Genomic DNA, 20,098 nt, shown 5'->3' with positions numbered 1-20,098 from the left:
AATTTCCGGGAGGCTCCTGAATTTCGGGGAGTCCTCCCGGACTCCTGGAAGAGTAGGCAAACCTCATTGACCCTGTAAAATGCTGAAATTCACGGCATTGAATAGCGGGTGGCGGGGCTTAAGACCCACCCCCCACTATTCAATACCTTGAATTTCTGCATTTCATGGCAGTGACGGCGCTATAGTGATGTAATGACGTCGCCACATCCCTCCTGCCCTCTGTCACATGATCTGTACTCTGATCTCCCGGAGTACAGATTTAAAAAGTAGGCAGGTATGCTTAAATATCATTTACACTTTAGTTATTCCAATGTCCAGATTTACATTATAACAACAATGCACACAGCAACAAACTTAATACAACTTCTGAGTAGATCACAATGTAATTTTTGGGAACAGAAAATTGGGAATAGAGAATATTCTCTCTTGCAAGAGGTTTGCTCAGCAACAAATAACATCAGTTGCTGCACCTTTATCACATACTCATCAGCCACCGATGTCATGTAGAAGAACCTAGAGCTTTTATGTACAGTAATAGAAAGTGTATGTTCTACAGCCCTCAATAAAAGCTCTGAGATCGTATTGTTTGTTTATAATGGTTAATCCATTGTGTGGAAAAGCCTTGGAGTGATTTGAGAAACTGTCACAATGGCATTTGTGAGAGAAGCTTCAACATTCACAGACTGTGATAACAACATGACCTAGATATTCAACGCTAGCTGTTATTCTTCAGGAGCAATTCATTGACAGTGTCGATAACATCTATGCATGATGGTGAAACAGTATAATGCAGTGTGGACATTATCTGAGGTCTGGAGCTGTCCACTGTATTCTGCCTAAGAATAAAACTGGGTACGCACCTATGCAATCTTACTTTAGATGTGATTTTTGTAACGATTTCACCAACGGTTGAAAGTCCCGATGAGCCGATTCATGCCTACAAATTACCTTAAGATCTATGATCTTCATCTTTCATAACCTTCCTCTGAAAATAAATGGACTGCGTACACACTCTACAGATATACAGAGAAACTATGTGCAGAAGTGTTGCACAGATAGTTGTGAGTTCATACACACTAACACATTTTCCCGACATCGTTCCACCGTTGATTGCTATTTTTAGGAAGTTTAGAAAGTGCCTTGATCTTGCACTGGTGTACCACGATGGTCTGCCCAGCACACATTGAGTTACAGGTCTAGTCTCTTGTATAGGAAGGTGCTTCCACAACCTAGAGAACCAACTAAGTGCGGAAAGATGGGGAAACAAATCTGAAGAGGTGCAGAGTATTTAAGTGTAAAAACATTGTATCAAGGTCCAACTTCTTGAGTCCCACTACTTTAGAACCACCCAAATGTCAGTAATTTTGCATCAGGAATGTTTTTATTACATTTTACTTTTGTGTGTGTGTGAAGCACAATGTACCACGATGGTCTCCTCAATCCCCACCAATGTGTCCACCTCCTCTCAGCACTCAGGAGCAGTCTCGGCAATCTAAAAGTAAGCCTTGGTATGGGAAAAGTCTTTAGGAGTGTCACGACAAGATCCACCTGAGTATGCTTGACATATCAGTGTGAAAGGGTTAGCCAAAACAAAAACCACCTGATCTGTCTAAAATCATCCCCCCACAATATATCTCACCCTCATTATTAACCCCCAAATACTGCCACTACTAAAATGTAGTTCAAGAGTTGACACTCTAAGGACGTCTTCGTCACTCACTGAGGTATCCCAAACTGTATTTACAACCAAGTTTATTCAGAGATACTGTAACCCAAACAATTTCCTGCATACATGTTGCATTATAAAAAAAAATAGGCCTATCTGACATGTAAATTCTTTAAGAACACAAAGACAGAAGGTTATTAAATGTGATGTAATATGACAAAAAGTAACAATGTTTACTGGAAAAAATGGTGATAACAATTGAGATACATAAATATAAATGCAGACCAGATTATTTTTAATAAAACAGAACTAAAACACAGAGACAGAGGAGCCAAACTCACATAACCTGCCACCTGTGGGAAGACTAGAAGCTAGAATTTCAGTAGCAGACTGACCCCCAAAATTTAACAAAACTCCCTCCTCATTGACATAACAGAAAGGTGTTATTTATGGCCCTACTTTCCAAGAACTGTTCTAGTAATGGGTTCTAAAAAATATATCATAGCTCTCTTACAGAACATAGCAGAAATATTGCATTAATATCATTAAACATGGTATGATTCTTTGCATATATACATATGAAACATGATTACTTTTTATTGATTCCTTGGGGAGACAAATTGTCCTGCCTCACCTTCTGCAACAATGTAAAGTGCTGTGAGGCCTATTGGGAGAAAGGTGCTATATAAATAAAGAATTATTATTATTATTATAATCTCACCCTACAACTTGCCCCCTCGACCCTAGTCTGTCTCAACTTTTCCGCGTTCTTCCCCCGCTACATGTGCCTTTCTCAACAGGCATATTTTTATCCTCCTTTAAAACACACTCATCTCATCAATTCTAGACAAAAACAACCCTCTCTCCAACTACCACCCTATTTTTATCCTCCCCTTTGCCTCCAAACTACTGGAGCGACTTTTGTACAAACCTTTATCTGTTTCCCTCCTCTCATTTCATTCTTGACTCTCTGCAATCAGTTTTCTGCTCCAAACATTCCATTGAGACTAAAGTGATCATTGATCTACATACAGCAAAGTCAAAGGGTCACGTCTCCATGTTTATCCTCCTGAATCTGTCTGCTGCTTTCAGCACTGGTGATCACCCTCTTCTCCTTCACACCATTCACTCCATTGGCCTTTATAACAAAGTTGTTTCCTGGCTCCCTTCCTGATTATCAAACTGCTCCTTTACTTCCTTTCTCTCTGGCACATCCTTCTCTCCACTCTATCTGTTGGGGTTGCTGCGGGCTTTGTTCTTGACCCTCTGTTTTATCCACTGTACATCTCTTCTCTTGGGGAACTAATTTGCTCATTCGGCCTCTAGTACCACCTCCACACTGATGACACCCAAATCTACCTCTCCTCTTCTGACCTTTCCCCTTTTGTACTATCTTGAGTAATCAACTGGCTCTCCACTATCTCCTCATGAATGCTCCAAAGCTTCCTCAAGCTCAACATATCCAAAACAGAGCTTATCATCTTCCCTTCTCCCAGAGTCACTGCCTCCCCTCAAATCTCCATTACCATCAATAATATCATAATTTCCCAAGCCTTGGTGTCACACTTGACTCTGTCCTCTGCTTTATTCCTCACATTCAGTCTCCTTCCCAATCCTGTTGCCTCCACCTCAGAAATCTTGCCAGAATACACCCTTTTCTTACCCAAGATACTTCCTAAAATCTTATCCATTCTCTCATCATCTCCCGCCTTGACTACTGCAACCTCCTTCTATCTAGCATTCCCCTCATCCATCTATTCCAGCTTTACTTCAATCCAGCAGCAGCAAGAAAGATCTTCTCTCACTACCACACTTCTGCCACAACACTTTGCAAACCCTACACTGTCCTCCAGGATCCATTTCAAATTACTCACTTTTACCTGCAAAGCAATAAAAAAAACTTCACCTCTTAATATATCTCAAATCTCATTTCAAAATACTCTCCCACTCGCTCTCTTACTTTACTTTAATCTGCACCTTGCTTCACCTCTGGTAACCACATCTTCCTTTTATGGAATTCCCTACCACGTCTGATCAGACTCATCTACAGCCTTCAAGTTTTTAAACTCTATCAGAAAACCTATCTCTTTATTAGATCTTAAACTAATACCACCTATTCTACCCACACTAATACACCCTCACCACTGCCACACCAGCTCGTGTTATTTCAGCTGTGCCCTCTACCACATAGAATGTAAGCTCTCCCATTAAATCAGGGTCCTCCATACCTTTTGCATTCATGTCTGTATTTATTTTGTCTACCTTGTATGCTCCTGTTTTATGTATGTACTGTTTTCCCAGCTGTCTGGCACTGCTGTGCCTTACAAATCTATGACAATAATAATAATAAAAATATAGTAAAGTAAATATAGATTGCAGAGTTATATAAATACTAAGTAAATAGAGAGTGCATAGTTAGTGTAAATATATAGATTGCAGAGTTAAGTAAGTTGATATATATAGATTATTGCAGAATAAATATATAGATCGCAGAGTTATAATAACAGTAAGTAAATGTAGAGAGGGATACTTAGGCATAGATATTGCTGAGAGCGCAGGGAAGCGCGCTGGGGAAGCTCTTCTAGTGTAGGTGCAGGTTAGAAAAAGTGACATCATCGCACACATGTGGACTCTCTGCACGACGCCAGGATCAATGATTCATCACACCTGACCATGCAGGTGCATTGTGTAACTAATGGCTGGAACTGACCTTCTTCAGTCACAACTCCCCTGCCTAGTGAGCCCTCTAGTGGCAAAGAAGCAGAATGAAGACAGCTGCCTTGACTATATGTAATGTATTATGCTAAAACTTATATGTTCTTTTTATGGTGAGGTTCAGTTTCTAAGAAGGAGGTAAAACAAAATGATTTTAATGCTTTATTTATGCCCTTTTTTACAGCTGCTATTGAAATAGTCTCCTGTCATACTTGAGTAATATATGGCCACTATTTAAATAACCGCACCATTACCATGGTCACCAGGGGAGAGAGGAGCTGGAGAGAATCCGGTATGGAGAGTGAGGCAGTGATGAGAGAAGCAGCCATAGATAATAGTACTTGTGGGAACAACATCAACGAATAACCATTTACATTTTAAATAGTTCTTCATCCTCAGTGTTTTTTTTAATGGTATACAGGTATATAGGTACCATACTCGTTATCTGGAAACCTGTTATACAGATAGATCCAAAAAGCAGAAACAAAAACGGCAATAATTGCAGGTTTTGTAACTAAACTTTGAAAATTCATGATAAATTCTTCAATTCTTGAAATTCTAAACATTGAACTACATTTGAGCAAAGCAGCAGAAAGATCTGACAATGCTGGAGATGATTCTAACATATTCAATGCCTAACTGGCTACATTTATAGTATTTTTAAAAACATTTCATTGGGCAATTTCGAACTTTGATTTTCTTATTTTTATTTTAGCCAAGAGAAAGTTTGCCCGTCGGGTGGGAATGACTGCAGGGCTGCAAGAACAGGATGGAGAGAGCAGCACACTCTGCCTAATGGTCCAATTCTGATGGTAAAGTCACTATTATGCTAGACCGTCCCACGGTGTACCTAACAGTGGTTTGTGCTGCTGTTCCGGTGTGTTTGAAGGGGATTTGCAGCCCCAGCAGTAGGTGACCTCTATTATTGCTCTCCCCAAGATGGGAAGGGACAGTGTTCTCTCTCCTAGGGCACGGAAATGTCTAATTATGGCTCTGTCCATGGAATACCATTCTAAACTAGTAAATTTGCATTTCATAGAATGTATAGTCTATAGAGCAGAACTGATACCAGTGGTGGATCAGTGCATTGCTGGGCCCCATAGCAAAACTTGTGTAGGGGCCCGTCAATCTCTCTGTAGTTCCCCCAGAGAGGCACAGAGGCTCAAAAGAGGACTCAGCTTTGCTCTTTTCATTGTGTGTGGTGTAGTTGGGATAGAACTAGGAACGTTTAACACTGTCTTTGAAACGTGTGGAATTTTGTGGTGAAACGCGTAGTGGGACAAACATTTTGTCAAACGGTTTGAAAATGTTGTTCACCATTACAGACAGACTTATTTGTAATTATCTTCAGACCTAGGTTTGGTTTAAATGAAACAACTGGAAAAAACAGAAGGTTATTGCTGGAATGGAAAGTAATGTCGGAATATTTTTATGGCACACATAAACCTTCTGTATATAAAGTCTGACTGCTCGCTGACGCTTTTCTTCCATCATCACAATTGCAATTCGAGACATCACGGAGAAAGCAGTGAAAACAGAAGAGAGCAGACTGCAGCCATACTTAGTAAATGCCATTTATCAGGCTGAATAAATATGCTCTCCTAGAGGAAATGTAGTCAGCCGAGCATGGTGTATATGACTATCATTATCCAGAATTATATACTGTAATATACTTTCACACTAATGTCATGTTCTTTTCTACTTTCACTCTTAAGTTGGAGGTGGTTAAAAAGTATGCGTACTATAGAGAAGGCACCTATGCATAAACATACAATAAATAATAATAATACAGAGCTTTATAGTATATATAAAAATTAGAGATGCTCAGGCTCGGTGTCCCGAGAACCGAATATACCCGAACTTAGCAGATCCAAGTACCGAGCCGGCTCCTTCACTCTTTTTCAGATTTGAAAACAAGGCAAAACGTCATCTTGACATCGTCGGATCTCGCGAGTTTTGGATTCCTTTTTAAGATCCAGCACAGCGGGGGTGGGTGGGGGGAGGGCGGACCCCTTTTTTCTTTTCTGTTACTGCTGTGTGCCAATGTGCCCTAGATGTGCTAGGAACTGCCGTGTGTTTGTGTCATTGCTCTGTCGCTTACCATCCAGCCAGGTCGCTGCAGTCTTTGTCCGGAAGTGAATGAAAATAATATTGTGACCTGTGAGGTGGTCAAAATTGACTGCAAATGACTTGAAATTAGTGTTATTGAGGTTAATAATAATGTAGGAACAAAAAGAGAGCAAAATTATGTGATTTTACCATATTTTAGGATTTTTTTAAAAAAATCCAAAACCAAAACACACGAGGGCGGTTTTTGCCAAAACCAAAAACACAAAGCTAATCCAGATCCAAAACCAAAACCAGAACACTGGGGTCAGTGAGCATCTCTAATGAAAATGAAGACATATAATAGAATAATTTCACCAATGCTGCAACTCCTTCCAAGGATCCCCAGCCAATAAGGTATCAGCCTACAGGTATGGGTAAAAAAACAGCACGATGGCTTAGTGGCTAGCACTTCTGTAACCCTTTGATCTGTAGGGTGAAGTGATTGCCACTATGATATATTGGCCCCATAGTCTGTGATCATAGGGCATCAGCAGAATAAACTCCGGTGCATCACAGAGTTGGTTCTCTAATATGCTACGCTCTCCCCTTGTCTATGTCTAGCTATATATTTCTCTGGTTGCATCTCTCCAGAGAAATCCTTGAGAAATAGCAAATCGTATATATGACTTGTATGTGCTGTGTGCAGAGAGATGAATGCTCTGCATAATATATTAGTGTTGCACACCCACAAACGGTAAAACTCTATACTATGCTGCCATTGGTGTAACGCAAAGCCCACAGGCCTAGAGATGAGTGAAACTGCACAAAAAGGGCTTTTCGCAGAATTGCAAATTTATGGCGATACAGTCTTCCAGTCCCACTTTTAATTCACCATTATGTGTGCTAACATTATGCCTTATGAGGATTTTATAGTCTTTAAATAAATATATATATTTATATAGGCCCATGAGAAAGGAGTTAGGTATTCAGCTGAAGCCTGCAGGGCAAGGCTGCAGACAGAGTTACAAAATTGTGCAGCAGTGCACCTAGTGTAAAGATACACAGGTAGAAGACATATGTGTGGCAAAATAATAGTATAGAATGGGATTCAACTTACATATTTTGAAGTGGTCTAGAGGTATGTTTTTCCACAGCTAACAGCAGCTGTCAGTGTGTGTCTGCAGTGAGGCTAATAAAGCAGATCACCTGATGAGAACTCCTTTATAAAGACCAGGTGGGAGTGTCACCTGTCCACTAAGCTAGGACTATCGGAGAAGTGTGGAGTATTTAAGCTATGCTCTTCACTATTCCTGCTAATAACCCTATTGATAGACACTACACAGAATGTTCGAAAGGTGCTGATAGCGGAGAATAATAGCAAATAGTAAAGTAGATAACAAGTTTACATATAAAGTCAATTATCGGAAATCTTATAAGGAAAGGGAACATTTACAGATATTTATAGCCTTTTATGTTAAATAAGCACGTTTTAGATTTGGTGGCCTTGTAAGAGAGCTCACTAGTATATTACAGCCACTGTTCCTTTAATTTTTACCATATATAAATATATGTAAGTGCAACTCTGAGGGAGAAATTAACAATAAATATATCTTAATACTGACTGCATCCTGTTTCTTGTTTTCCTATGGAAAACTGAAAAGTGGCAAGTCATTAATCTGAAATGCTGCTCTAAATATATATATATACCAAGATGGGATCTTAAAGTACCTCTTCTAAATTTAGTCCTATTTCGACAATTTTTGAAATAGATGTAGGAGGATTGTGCATCTGCTGAGTAGCAAATGCCAAGCACAATACGGCTATTTCTGGAGGAACTTTTCACCAGACACCAGAAGCTTTGGAAGACTTTTTAAGGAAAATCTAAGTTAAAGCAGAATACTGAATTAACACTTTGTTCAGGGTACAGTTTAATAGCCATTACTATTTAAAGTTACAATAAAGAAAGTACATGTGGTGGCTAATGTCAACATTGTCCAAATATTTATCTATTTTTCTTATAAGGGTATTATTGCATTTTGAGCATTTCATCAGAAGGGGAGGGGGTTGTTTAACCTAGTGGGGGGGTTACATTTTTTCACTGTTTTTATTTATTTGTTTACTGTTTTATATAAATCCAAACTAAAATAAGTCCATATAATAACAGGGTTAACCCTTACCCACGTCCTGTGCATGCTTTAATTATTTTACTGTATAAATCACCACTAGAAGGGATCAATTCTTCCATTGTCCGATCCACAAAATTTGTGCCAATACTTCAAGTTTTTGGCAAAAAGATTCATGAATCTTTTATTACGGGTTTAAACAAACTCTTCATTTAAAAAATACCTTTTTAAGATGATAAAAAGTAGTTAATAACGTAGATCAGTTCACGCTATTTTGAAGACAATTTTGCTTTCCTAATTTGTGTAATCGTTTTTTTTTAGTATGATCCTTGTGAAGTGATTTACGGGTTCATAGATACTGAAATTTGAAAATATGTATTGTGTATGTCCTTATGTAAGTTTTACTATCTATCTATCTATCTATCTATCTATCTATCTATCTCATATCTATCTATCTATCTATCGATCTATCTATCTATCTCATATCTATCTATCTATCTATCTATCTCATATCTATCTATCTATCTATCTATTTATCACCTATCTATCTATCTATCTATCTATCTATCTATCTATCTATCTATCTATCTATCTATCTCATATCTATCTATCTATCTATCTATCTATCTATCTATCTATCTATCTATCTCATATCTATCTATCTATCTATCACCTATTTATCTATCTATCTAGCTATCTATCACCTATCTATATCTATCTATCTATCTATCTATCTATCTATCTATCACCTATCTATCTATCTATCTATCACCTATCTATCTATCTATCTATCTATCTCATATCTATCTATCTATCTATCTATCTATCTATCTATCTATCTATCTATCTATCTATCTATCACTTTTTAGCCATGTATTTATATAATCAGGTATAGCTGTTTAATCTCATAGAAATGTGTCCTAGGCTGCAGACCATGTGTTGTAGTCAACACCAACTAACTGTTAGGTTCCTTGATTAAAGAAAGGGGGGATTCTGGGTAACAGTAACCCCCCCCCCCCCTAAGTGCACCCCTGTTGCTGGTGTATCATCCAAACAGTTTGGATTTGGCTAGAAGTGTCTCAGTCAACAGTTTGCATAGAATCGGAGAAATATATTTATATTTTTAAATAATAATAGTGGTTTTAGTTTTTATCTATATAACATATACAGTAATTATGGATTACAGTTTGATTCAGTGCCTGATGCATTGCCATGTGTGATATAGCGGAACCGGCCCTTATATGTATGCTGTGCATATAGAACATACTTGCCAACTCTCCCGGAATGTCCCGGAGACTCCCGCATTTTGCGAGAGTCTCCCGGACTCCCGGGCGAGTGTGGCAATCTCCCGAATTCTGCCCACTTCACTAGGAAGTGCCCCACTTCCTAGTGAAGTGGGCAGAATTAGATCCCAAACGCCGCGATTCCCGGTGAAATGCCGCAATTTTGGCCGTCCCACTCCCCTCCACTGCCTGGCTCCCGGAAGGGAGCTGAAGAAAGTCGGCAAGTATGATATAGAAATAAAAGGCTTATATGAGAAACGTGGCATTTCACAAATTATAAGTGTGGAATCACATGAAAATCACGTATTTGTCATATGTGACAGTCCCATTTAATAGGCATGTTCCAAATAAATATAAATATGCTAAATATTTCTTTATTTTTATGGTATGACTGTCAGCATGGGGGAAGAATTCTTTCAATGCAGCTCACGCTTTCAATCTTGAAGGCTATTGAAGGGTTCTACGGGGAGGCGTTGAGCCTTAATTTAACTTAGAATGGAGAACAATTGCTTGAGAAACCACCAGGAAGATTTACTGAGGATCTAGCTGGCAGAGAAGATAAAACGGCAAACAAACATTACACAATTCTGTTCCGTTAAGCCTCCTGCTATTCACAGGTGATGTTTATCTTTTCTACTGCACTGAAACCCTGAGCAGTTTATATATCTCTCTCTAATGCGTGGACTGTCAGCAAAACAGGTTATATATGCCTGCTTTGTTTTCTAAAGAACAAAAAAAAACCGGTTCAAAACAATGCCATAAGGAGCAAACATCTATATAACAGCTTACCTCCGCTCTCAGCTATTATCATTGTAAGGAGCCTGCATGCTGCTGAGGGCTGAACCTACATCTCATGTCAAGCATAGAATAACATCCTTTCTCCCAGCCTACAGGTAAGCATTGTGTGGCTGCTTACGATTAAAGAGGAATGCATTAAAAAAGAAAATATTTGCGAATGGAAGAAAGACTGTTTCACCATCGGCGTAGGAAGGGGCTCTTTGCAGTAAGGGTGGTTACCACAGGAGGTGGTAATGCCAAATTCACTAACAGAATTAAATAATCTGTTGGACTCCTACAATAAAGTGTAGCTATTAATAGTAAAGGACATTATCATCATCATCATCATCATTTATTTATATAGCGCCACTGATTCCGCAGCGCTGTACAGAGAACGCATTCACATCAGTCGCTGCCCCATTAGAGCTTACAGTCTAAATTCCCTAACATACACACACAGACAGACAGAGAGAGAGACACACACACACACAGACAGACAGAGAGAGAGAGAGACACACACACACACAGACAGACAGAGAGAGAGAGAGAGACACACACACAGGCAGACTAGGGTCAGTTTTGATAGCAGTCAATTAACCTACTAGCATGTTTTTGGCGTGTGGGAGGAAACCAGAGCACCCAGAGGAAACCCACGCAAACACAGGGAGGACATTATGGGGTGTTTCACACAGGGATTTTTTACGATTGCTGATAATGGGATCAGGAACAATTATTTTTTCTATATGAGTCTAAATAACTGTTACATTGTTTTAACTTACTCTGCAGCAATGCAAGTACAATTTATGTGATGTTTAATTCATTGGACCTTTTCTTTTTTAAACTAACTAACAATGTAGCTGTGCTCTAAAACATATATTTGGATATCTCCTAATAACACTGATTACAGCACTGTGTGCATATACCTGTCTTCCTACAAAATTTCAGCCTATGCCAATGGGAAATGGGATACTGGTATATTGGTCTAGGGGTCAAAAAGACCCAAGTCCAGTATATAGCTGTAAAAAAAATGTAATGTTAAAAAACACAACACCCCACTATTAATAAATGTGTTTGTGAACCAAAATATGGTGTTTAATCCTCGTAGTATACCCCAGATCTTCACTGAGAACTAAACTGGGGCTTATTATTTTCAAGAAACTGCCCCTCTTGGTTCCATGACATAAGTTAAGTGCCCAGCACTAACCTGGAGGCCAGTTTTTGTCATGCCATCACCAATCCAAACTTTTGATTTGGCTAGGGCCTCTAGCACTAGGCAGGGCAGATCTTCCCACCCAAGACTTAGTAAACTGGTTGCATTATTTATTAATTTTTATTTATAGGGCACCAGAAAGTGTCCGTAGCGCCGTACAGAAACAAACAATAGGACAGTACAAGGTGAAACAGCACGGTACAATTAACAATAAGCACTATAATTCCGGAAGCTCAAAGCACAGCTAGAGAGACTGACTGAAAGGGTGAGGGATATTCAGCACAAGCTGGTAACCTGTGCCCAAGAGGGTGGGCGCGGATGACAGGTTAAGAGCCACTGAGAGGTACAGAGAAAAGCCAGAAGGCAGAAGATCCAAGAGGAGGGGGGCTGAGTAGCTGGAGAGCAAAGTTAAAAGTGGTGGAAACAGGAGGAGAGAAAGGCCTGCTCAAAGGAGTGTACAACCTAAAGGGATGGGTAGACAGACTGAAAGACACAAGGGTGAAACGGAGAAACAGGTGAAACGGAGACAGAGTCATGGAAGGGGGACGGAGGGATGAGAGGGAGAGGTAGCCGACAAGGTGTGTAGTTAAGTGGATGATTGAAAGGCTTTTAAGAAAAGGTGGGTTTTCAATGCCCGTTTGAAACTGTAAAGAGTGGGGGATGTTCTGATGGATCAAGGGAGCTTGTTCCAGTGGAGCAGGTCAGTGTGGGAGAAGTCTTGAATACGTGCGTGAGAAGAGGTAATTGGAGGGGAAGTGAGGCGAAGATCATTGACAATTGCAGTGGGCAGGATGGAGTGTGAATAGAGATGAGGTTGGAGATGTAGGGAGCAGTGGAGTTGGCGAGGGCCTTGTATGTGAGTGTGAGGAGCTTAAAAAGGATTCTGTAGGGGAAAGAGAGCCAGTGTAGGGCTTGGTAGAGGGGGGAGAAAGAAGTAGAGCGACGAGAAAGAAAGATGAGCCTAGCAGCTGCGATGGGTACAGATCGAAGAGGAGCAAGATGAGAATGATGGAGGCCAATAAGTAGAAGGTTGCAGTAGTCCAAGTGGGAGATAATCAGAGAGTGGATGAGAGATTTGGTGGCATCCTGGGAGATGAAGGGCCAAATGCGTGCAATGTTATGTAAGTAATGTAATGTAAGTAATGTAATGTTATGTTATGAAGCAGCAGTATTTGGCAAGAGAGTGAATGTGAGGGGCAAAGGAGAGAGAGGAGTCGAGGATGACACCCTGGCAGCGAAGACATAGACATAGAGGAATTGTCGACAAAGATAGAAAGGTTGAAGGAGGAGGAGGTTCTAGAAGGAGGAAAGACAATGTGTTTGGTTTTAGCAAGACTGAGTTTAATAAATCTACAGGACATCCAAGAGGAGATGGCAGAGAGACAGGCGGGCACCCAAGAGAGGAGAGAGGGAGAGAGATCAGGAGATGATGAGTATCATCAGCATAAAGGTAGAAGGTCTAAGGAGCTGATGAGTTCACCCAGGGAGGAGGTGAGGAGGTGAACTCATCTTAGACCCTTATTCTTTACAAAAATAATGAGGGGCCAAGAACAGAGCCCTGTGGGACCCCAACTGGAATAGTGTAAGAGGGGGAGAGAGACCTAGAGGTGAAAGCAGAGAAGAAATGGTCGGCAAGGTAAGAGGTGAACCAGGAAAGGACGATACCAGTGAATCCAATGGACTGGAGGGTGTGAAGCAGGAGGGGGGATCAACGGTGTGGAAGGCCGCTGAGAGGTCCAGGAGGATCCGAAGGGAGAAATGGCCCTAGGCTTTATCCGAGAGGAGATCGTTGGTATCTTTAGCCAGGGCAGTTTCAGTGGAGGGGAGGGGGTGGAAACCAGACTGGAGAGGATCAAGTGTTCAGAAAGGTAAGTGGTGAGATGGTTGCAGACGAGCCTCTCAAGTATTTTGGAGGCAAATGGGGTGGTAGTTAGAGACTGAAGTTGGGTCAAGGTTAGGCTTCTTTAGAATGGGTGATATGACATGTTTAAAAGAAAAGGGGAAGATGCCGGTGGAGAGGAACATATTAAAGAGGTGAGCGAGGTGGGAGCAGGTGGTTGGGGAAAGGAAGCGAAGGAGGTGAGAAGGAATAGGATCAAGGGGACAGGTAGAAGGAGGGGAGGATGAAATGAGAGAGTGGACTTCCTCACCAGTGGTAGGGCGGAAGGAGTATAGGAGTTGGTGGCTGGAGGGAGAGGAGGGTTGAGTGGGGAGTGGGGGGCGGAAGAGGGAGTGGTGAAGATTTCAAGTCTGATGGCCTTGATTTTAGAGGAGAAAAAGGAGGCATAGTCAGTGGCAGTTAGAGAGGATAGGAGGGGATGGGCAGGAGTGTATTGAAGGTGTTGAAGAGGCGGTGGGGGTTAGAGGATTGGGAGGAGATGAGGGATTTAAAGAAAGATTATTTAGCAAGTGAGAGGGCAGAACTGTAAAATGAGAGGATAAACTTGAAGTGGAGGAAATCAGCCAGGGAACCTTGATTTCCTCCAGCGGCATTCAGCGGTACGGGTGCTTTTTTGGGGTTCGGAGCAGCGAAGGTGGATGGCATGGCGGGTGCGACCGCATCAAAGGCGGAGATGAGAGTGTGGTTGTGTGATTGCAGAGGGATGCTGCCTGATCGGGATAGGCCTGGGTGGAAGGGGGAGAGAGGAGAGGACAGAATGGCAGGACCAAGGGCGTCAAGGTTGCGTCTGGACTGGGTAGATTTGGCGTGGGGAGAAGTGCAGGTGTTGAGGAGAGTGAGAATGAGAGGAGAAATGGCGAGCAGCAAATAGTGGAAAGGGAAATAGGGAAAGGTGGAGAAGTCAAAGTCAGAAAGAATATATTGGTGGGAGAAGTCGAGGTCAAGTGAGTGACCAAGGCAGAGAGGAAGAAAGGAGGAGCAGGTTAATGGAAGCAGGATCAGTGGGGTTGTCAGTAGGGCAGTTGAAGCCGCCGAGGATGATGGAGGGGAGGTCAGAGGAGATGTGATGAGGAAGCCAGGCAGCAAAATTGTCAATGAAAAGGGAGTTGGGACCAGGATGGCAGAGACATGGGGATGGTTGGGGTAGAAGAGACGGATAGTGTGGACTTCAATAGATGAGAAGGAGAGGGAGAGTTCAGGAGGAATGACTCAAAAAGCACAAGTGGAGGATAGGAGAATGCCCACTCCACTGCCTGGATGGTCTCCAAGTCTGGCGGAGTGGGTGAATGAGAGGCCACCATAGGAGAGAGCAGCATTGTAGGCAGTGTTGGAATCAGAGAGCTAAGTTTCAGTAACGGCAAGAAGGTTAAGAGAGTTAGATAAGAAGAGGTCATTGATAGAGGGCAGTTTACTGCGGACGGATTTAGCATTTCAGAGGTCAGAGGAGAAATGGAGGGAGGGAAGTGGGGAGATAGGAATAAGGTTGGCAAGGTTAGCGGTGCACAGGGGATTGCAGGGACTAGAGCGTGAGGTGGGGCAAGGGGAAAGTATGGGTGTGGGACGTGAACAGGGAGGCATGGTGAGGGGAGAGAGGCGGAAGAGGAGCGGAAGAAACAGAGGGGGCAGATAAGAAGTAAAGAATTAAGGGATGGAGGGAAAGTGTAGAGGAGGAGGGAAGGTGTCAGAGGGGAAAGAAAAAAGAGGAGACAGATAAGAGAGTGGCGGCAGGAGGGAAGATGACTGTGAGTAAGGAGGCTGTAGGGAGTATGATGAGAGGAAACAAGGAGGACAGAAGAAATATGAGAAGCGTCAGTTAACAGAGAGACGTCAGCAGAGAACAGGGGGAGTCAGAGAATTTGACAAAAGGATAATGAAATAAAGTGAGTTAAAGTGGCCTAATATGAAAGTGGAAAAGGTGTGACATAAAAGCATGGCAAGCAGTGCAATATGAGATAGAATAGTATGAATGAAATGCAAAGTGACATGAAATGCAAAGTGACATGGAGTGCAAAGGAATGCAAATGATGAAATAAAATGCAAATAGAGTAGAATAAAAATAAAAATGAATGAAAAATTTAAATAAAAATTAAAATAAAAAAGGAATCCACAGTCATGTTCTTGTGAAGCGTTCCATGTTGTTTGAAGGAACTGAACTTCTAAGGTTATTATTAGGTTATTATTATTATTATTAACCTTTATTTATAGGTTGCCACAAAGGAGCTACAAGGCCATACAGAGAGAGAGCACAACGGTACAATACAATGGTAAATAGTATTACAGGACCATACAATAAACATAGCAATACACATCACGAAACAGCTATAAATAGCCGTACTGGACAATGAGGTACAAGGGGGTATAAAAACACACTATAGCTAGAAGCAGGATAAGTGAGGGAATAATTCAGCGCAAGCTGCAGCCTGTGCCCATGAGCGTGGGCACAGAAAACAGGATTAGAGCCACTAATAGAGGTGCAAGGACAGGGAGATATGAAGACCAAGGGCAAATAGCCCAAGGAGGATGTGCAAAACATTCCTGGTGAGAAGAAGGGACAGGTATCGAAACAGAGGAGGACAGGAAGGAAGAGGGTCCTGCTCTGGAAAGTTTCAATTTAGAGGGGTGAGTCAGTGTTAGGTGATCTAGAAATAGGATCGGTATGATTGAAACAAGAGTGGGTGACGTGAAGAGAGAAGGATGAAGGAGGGTGAGATATCTTTCGTATAAGTGAAAGGCTTACAGTGGTGAAAAAGAGGGCAGGGGAGCGGTTAGATGGTGGCAGTCTTTACTGATCAGGTGGGTTTTCGGGAGCATTTGAAGTTTTGAAAGTCAGGGAAAAAACCGATAGAACATGGGAGGTCATTCCAGAGGAGGAAGGCAGCATGGGAGAAACCTTGGATGCGGAAGTGAGATGTGATTACCATATGGGAAGTGCAGCGACCGTCGTAGGCGGGCCAAAGAGAGCGGGATGAAATTTGGATGGAGATGAGGTTGGAAATATAGGGAGCAGTGGTGTTGGACAAGACTTTGTAGGTGAGAGTAAGGATTTTGAAGGGGAAAGAGAGCCAGTGTAAGTCTTGCAGAGAGGGGACGTAAAAGTGGAACGCCGAGAGACTATTGAGTATTATTTGAAGAAGACCAAGACGGGAGCAGGGAAGGCCAGTATGGATAAGGTTGCAGTAATCAAGGTGAGAAATGATAAGTGAATGGAGTATCGCTTTGGTGGCACCGTTGAAGAGGAAGGATTTGTTACAGGCAATGTTTCGGAGTTGGAAGCGTTATGATTGGGCAACTGAGAAAAAGGGGTCAAGAATAACACCCAGGCAGCGGGCTTGGGTGACAGGGAAGATAGTGGTGTTGTCAACAGTGATAAAGAGGTGGAGAAGGGAGGAAACTCTTGAGAGTGCAAAGACAATTAGCTCAGATTTGGCCCTGTTGAGGATAAGTTGGGGCATCCAGGAGGAGATGGCAGAGGCGCAGAATACACCCGAGTTAAGAGAGAATGGGAGAGACATATAAGAGAGTTTTCAACAGGAGTTCATATATCTGATGGCAGGGTTAATCTTTTTTCCTCATAAGTTTCCGCAACTCTGTAGAGGCAGGACATTGGCAGTGGAAGGTTTTTTTGGCCTGTCCTGTGTTAACGGTATCTATCAGGTTTGTTTTGAAGTGAATCTATAAAAAAGTGTGCTGTACATTTCTAAAGAGTTCTAAGGTGGAGAGTTAGGCTGTCACAATAAGGTGCTATGTAATTTGAGAAGGGGGCTGGTGGTAAGATATAAATGGTGAGTTTTCGTTTTAATTTTTTTCTCCCATCACAAAGCTACTTTGTTACTTCTAGAGTAATTACAGAAACATTTCTGGTTAACCACCTACTTGCATATTGTGGAGGTAATCTGAAAAACCTAGCCCTCATACTCAACTCTATACCATGTTTAAATAAACTGTTATAAAGCATCCAAAAATGTTTGATACCCCAGCTTTGCAACACTTCACCATCCTGCTGTCGTTACTCATCTGTCAATCCAGAAAACTGAGTTATTGCTCCCCTTTGCAAGAAGTTACAAGGTGCCTGAAGACTGTGATACCCCTTCTAGGAGGCCTACAAACATAATATATACTTGCCAACTTTTCCTCATTAGCTTCAGGGAGATTCCGGAGGAGGTGGGCGCGTGGGGGCGGGGCTTGACGAATCGCATAATTTTGGCCAGCCCCCTAAACAATTGTCACACTGAATTTGCGCTATTAAGCCCCGCGCCCGCCAATTATCTATTGCGGGGACGAGAACCGGGAGGTTGCCCTGCTCTCCTGTGAGCCCGGCATGTCTCCCATAAATGCGGGAGTCTCCTGGACATTCCGGGAGAGTAGGCAACTATGCATTAAAGAAAAGCGGCTAATGAATCTCTAGAGACTGAAGTGTCTTTTACCTTTCTGTCTCCATTACTGAAGTCATGTTGTCTTACCTGTCAGTCTTTGGTTAAATCTTGGACTCCATGAAAATGGCCACCTCCATAGGCGTCAATACATGGACATAGGACACAATTTCTGAACTGTGTCATCATGCCACAGATGGCGAAGCCAACCACGTCTTGTACTGGCTCAGCATCAGGGAGAATGCCAGACACTTCAGGGAGTGAGGGAGATCACCCCTATTTCAGGGAGTCTCCCTGACATTCAGGGAGAGTTAGCAAGTATGACATAATAACTTTAAATTGTATCCACCCACTACCCACAGTGGAGGCAGCTATTTTCAGGGGCTGAAGAAATATACCTCATTTGCATTCATTAAGAACTAGTAACACCACAGAGGAATGGTGCACTTTAAATAATTTATAGATTTATATGCATATAAAAATGTACTGCAATAAAAACTAAGCAACAACTGGAATATCGACCATAAAACTAAATTGGTATTTAAAATGTTATGTACGATCTTATCAACAATTTAGTTAAAACACTAAACTCATTCTTTTTCTCCTGTTCTTCATGAAGAGTTTTTTATAGGTCCAATAAACATATGACATACTGTATATTAATAGCAATTAGCAACTATTCAACCTGACAAAGGTTCTGTAGATCCGAACTAGTCATAGATCGGATCTCTAGTTCAGGAAAGGGCATATACAGGCTTGTCACTAGCTGAGACGGTCATTTTATTAAAAAAACAAAACATATTTCTGAAAGTATGTTTATGTAACGACCCAAGTGGTTGAAGAAGATGTGACACTTGATGAGGGTGGAGTTAGGGAGTGAGTGAAAAGTCTGGTTTGGAGACAGAAATGGGAATGAGCTCTGCAAATCTCTGCAGAAGCGATTTCTGTAACGATTCTATCAACGACTGAATGTCCCACTGAGCATGCAGATTTATGTGTCCACCTACACAATTTACCTTCAGATCTGTGCTCTTCATATGTCATAACCATTGGCTGAAAAGATTGTGACTCTGCACACTCCATAGAGATCTGCCTACTCTACTGGTAGTGAGTGCGTACACACTGCCACAATTGCCCGACATTGTTAATAGTGAATATTAGAAAGTTTATAAGAACAAATGAAATGAAACCATGTGCTATGGTATGATAAAACATGATTGTGGGAGCGTACACACTAATGCAATATCTGACTAAAAGGTTGTTTATTGCGTGACCATCGCAATAATTGGTTGAAAAACCTATAGGGCCTGAATCATCAAGGAAAGTAAGGCAAAAAATGAGTAAATGTTCTCAGGGACAAACCATGTTACAATGCAAGTTTATTATTTTGCATATATGTTAAATACTGGCTGTTTTTTCATGCAGCACACAAATACCTGATAGCTTAATTTTCACACTGAAATATAAAGTTGATCTAGGTCGTCTGAGGATCTTCAGAGAATCAAAAGACTTTATGATGGTAGCTGATGCCCAAGCCTTTCTCTCAGAAATAGATGTGGAATTGAAAACTACGGGTCAACAAAACTTTATTCCTGATATGTCATGGCTGTGACTTTGTTTGATCCTCCGTTGATATGATGCCCCACCTGGACCCTAATACAAGTAGTTATACCATTTCTGGCAATGTTTTATTTTCTCATGTTTTCTTTCTCTAATTTATTGATGTTATTTTAAACATATGTACTTCTTATATTTTTATATTCAGACTTATATATATATATATATATATATATATATATATATATATACATACATACACTAGATAGATAGATAGATAGATAGATAGATAGATAGATAGATAGATAGATAGATAGAAAAACAGGTATACTCTGCACTCTCCAAACACATAATTAATGCTGTACTAAATACTGTTCTATATTAAAAATAGGGAATGTTAGTTCCACATATTGCAATATATGTTAAGCTGACCAACTCACGCCAGAGT

This window comes from Mixophyes fleayi, chromosome 7 (genome assembly GCF_038048845.1).
Source record: "Mixophyes fleayi isolate aMixFle1 chromosome 7, aMixFle1.hap1, whole genome shotgun sequence".
Lineage (NCBI taxonomy): Eukaryota > Metazoa > Chordata > Amphibia > Anura > Limnodynastidae > Mixophyes > Mixophyes fleayi.
This window is presented reverse-complemented; position numbering follows the sequence as displayed.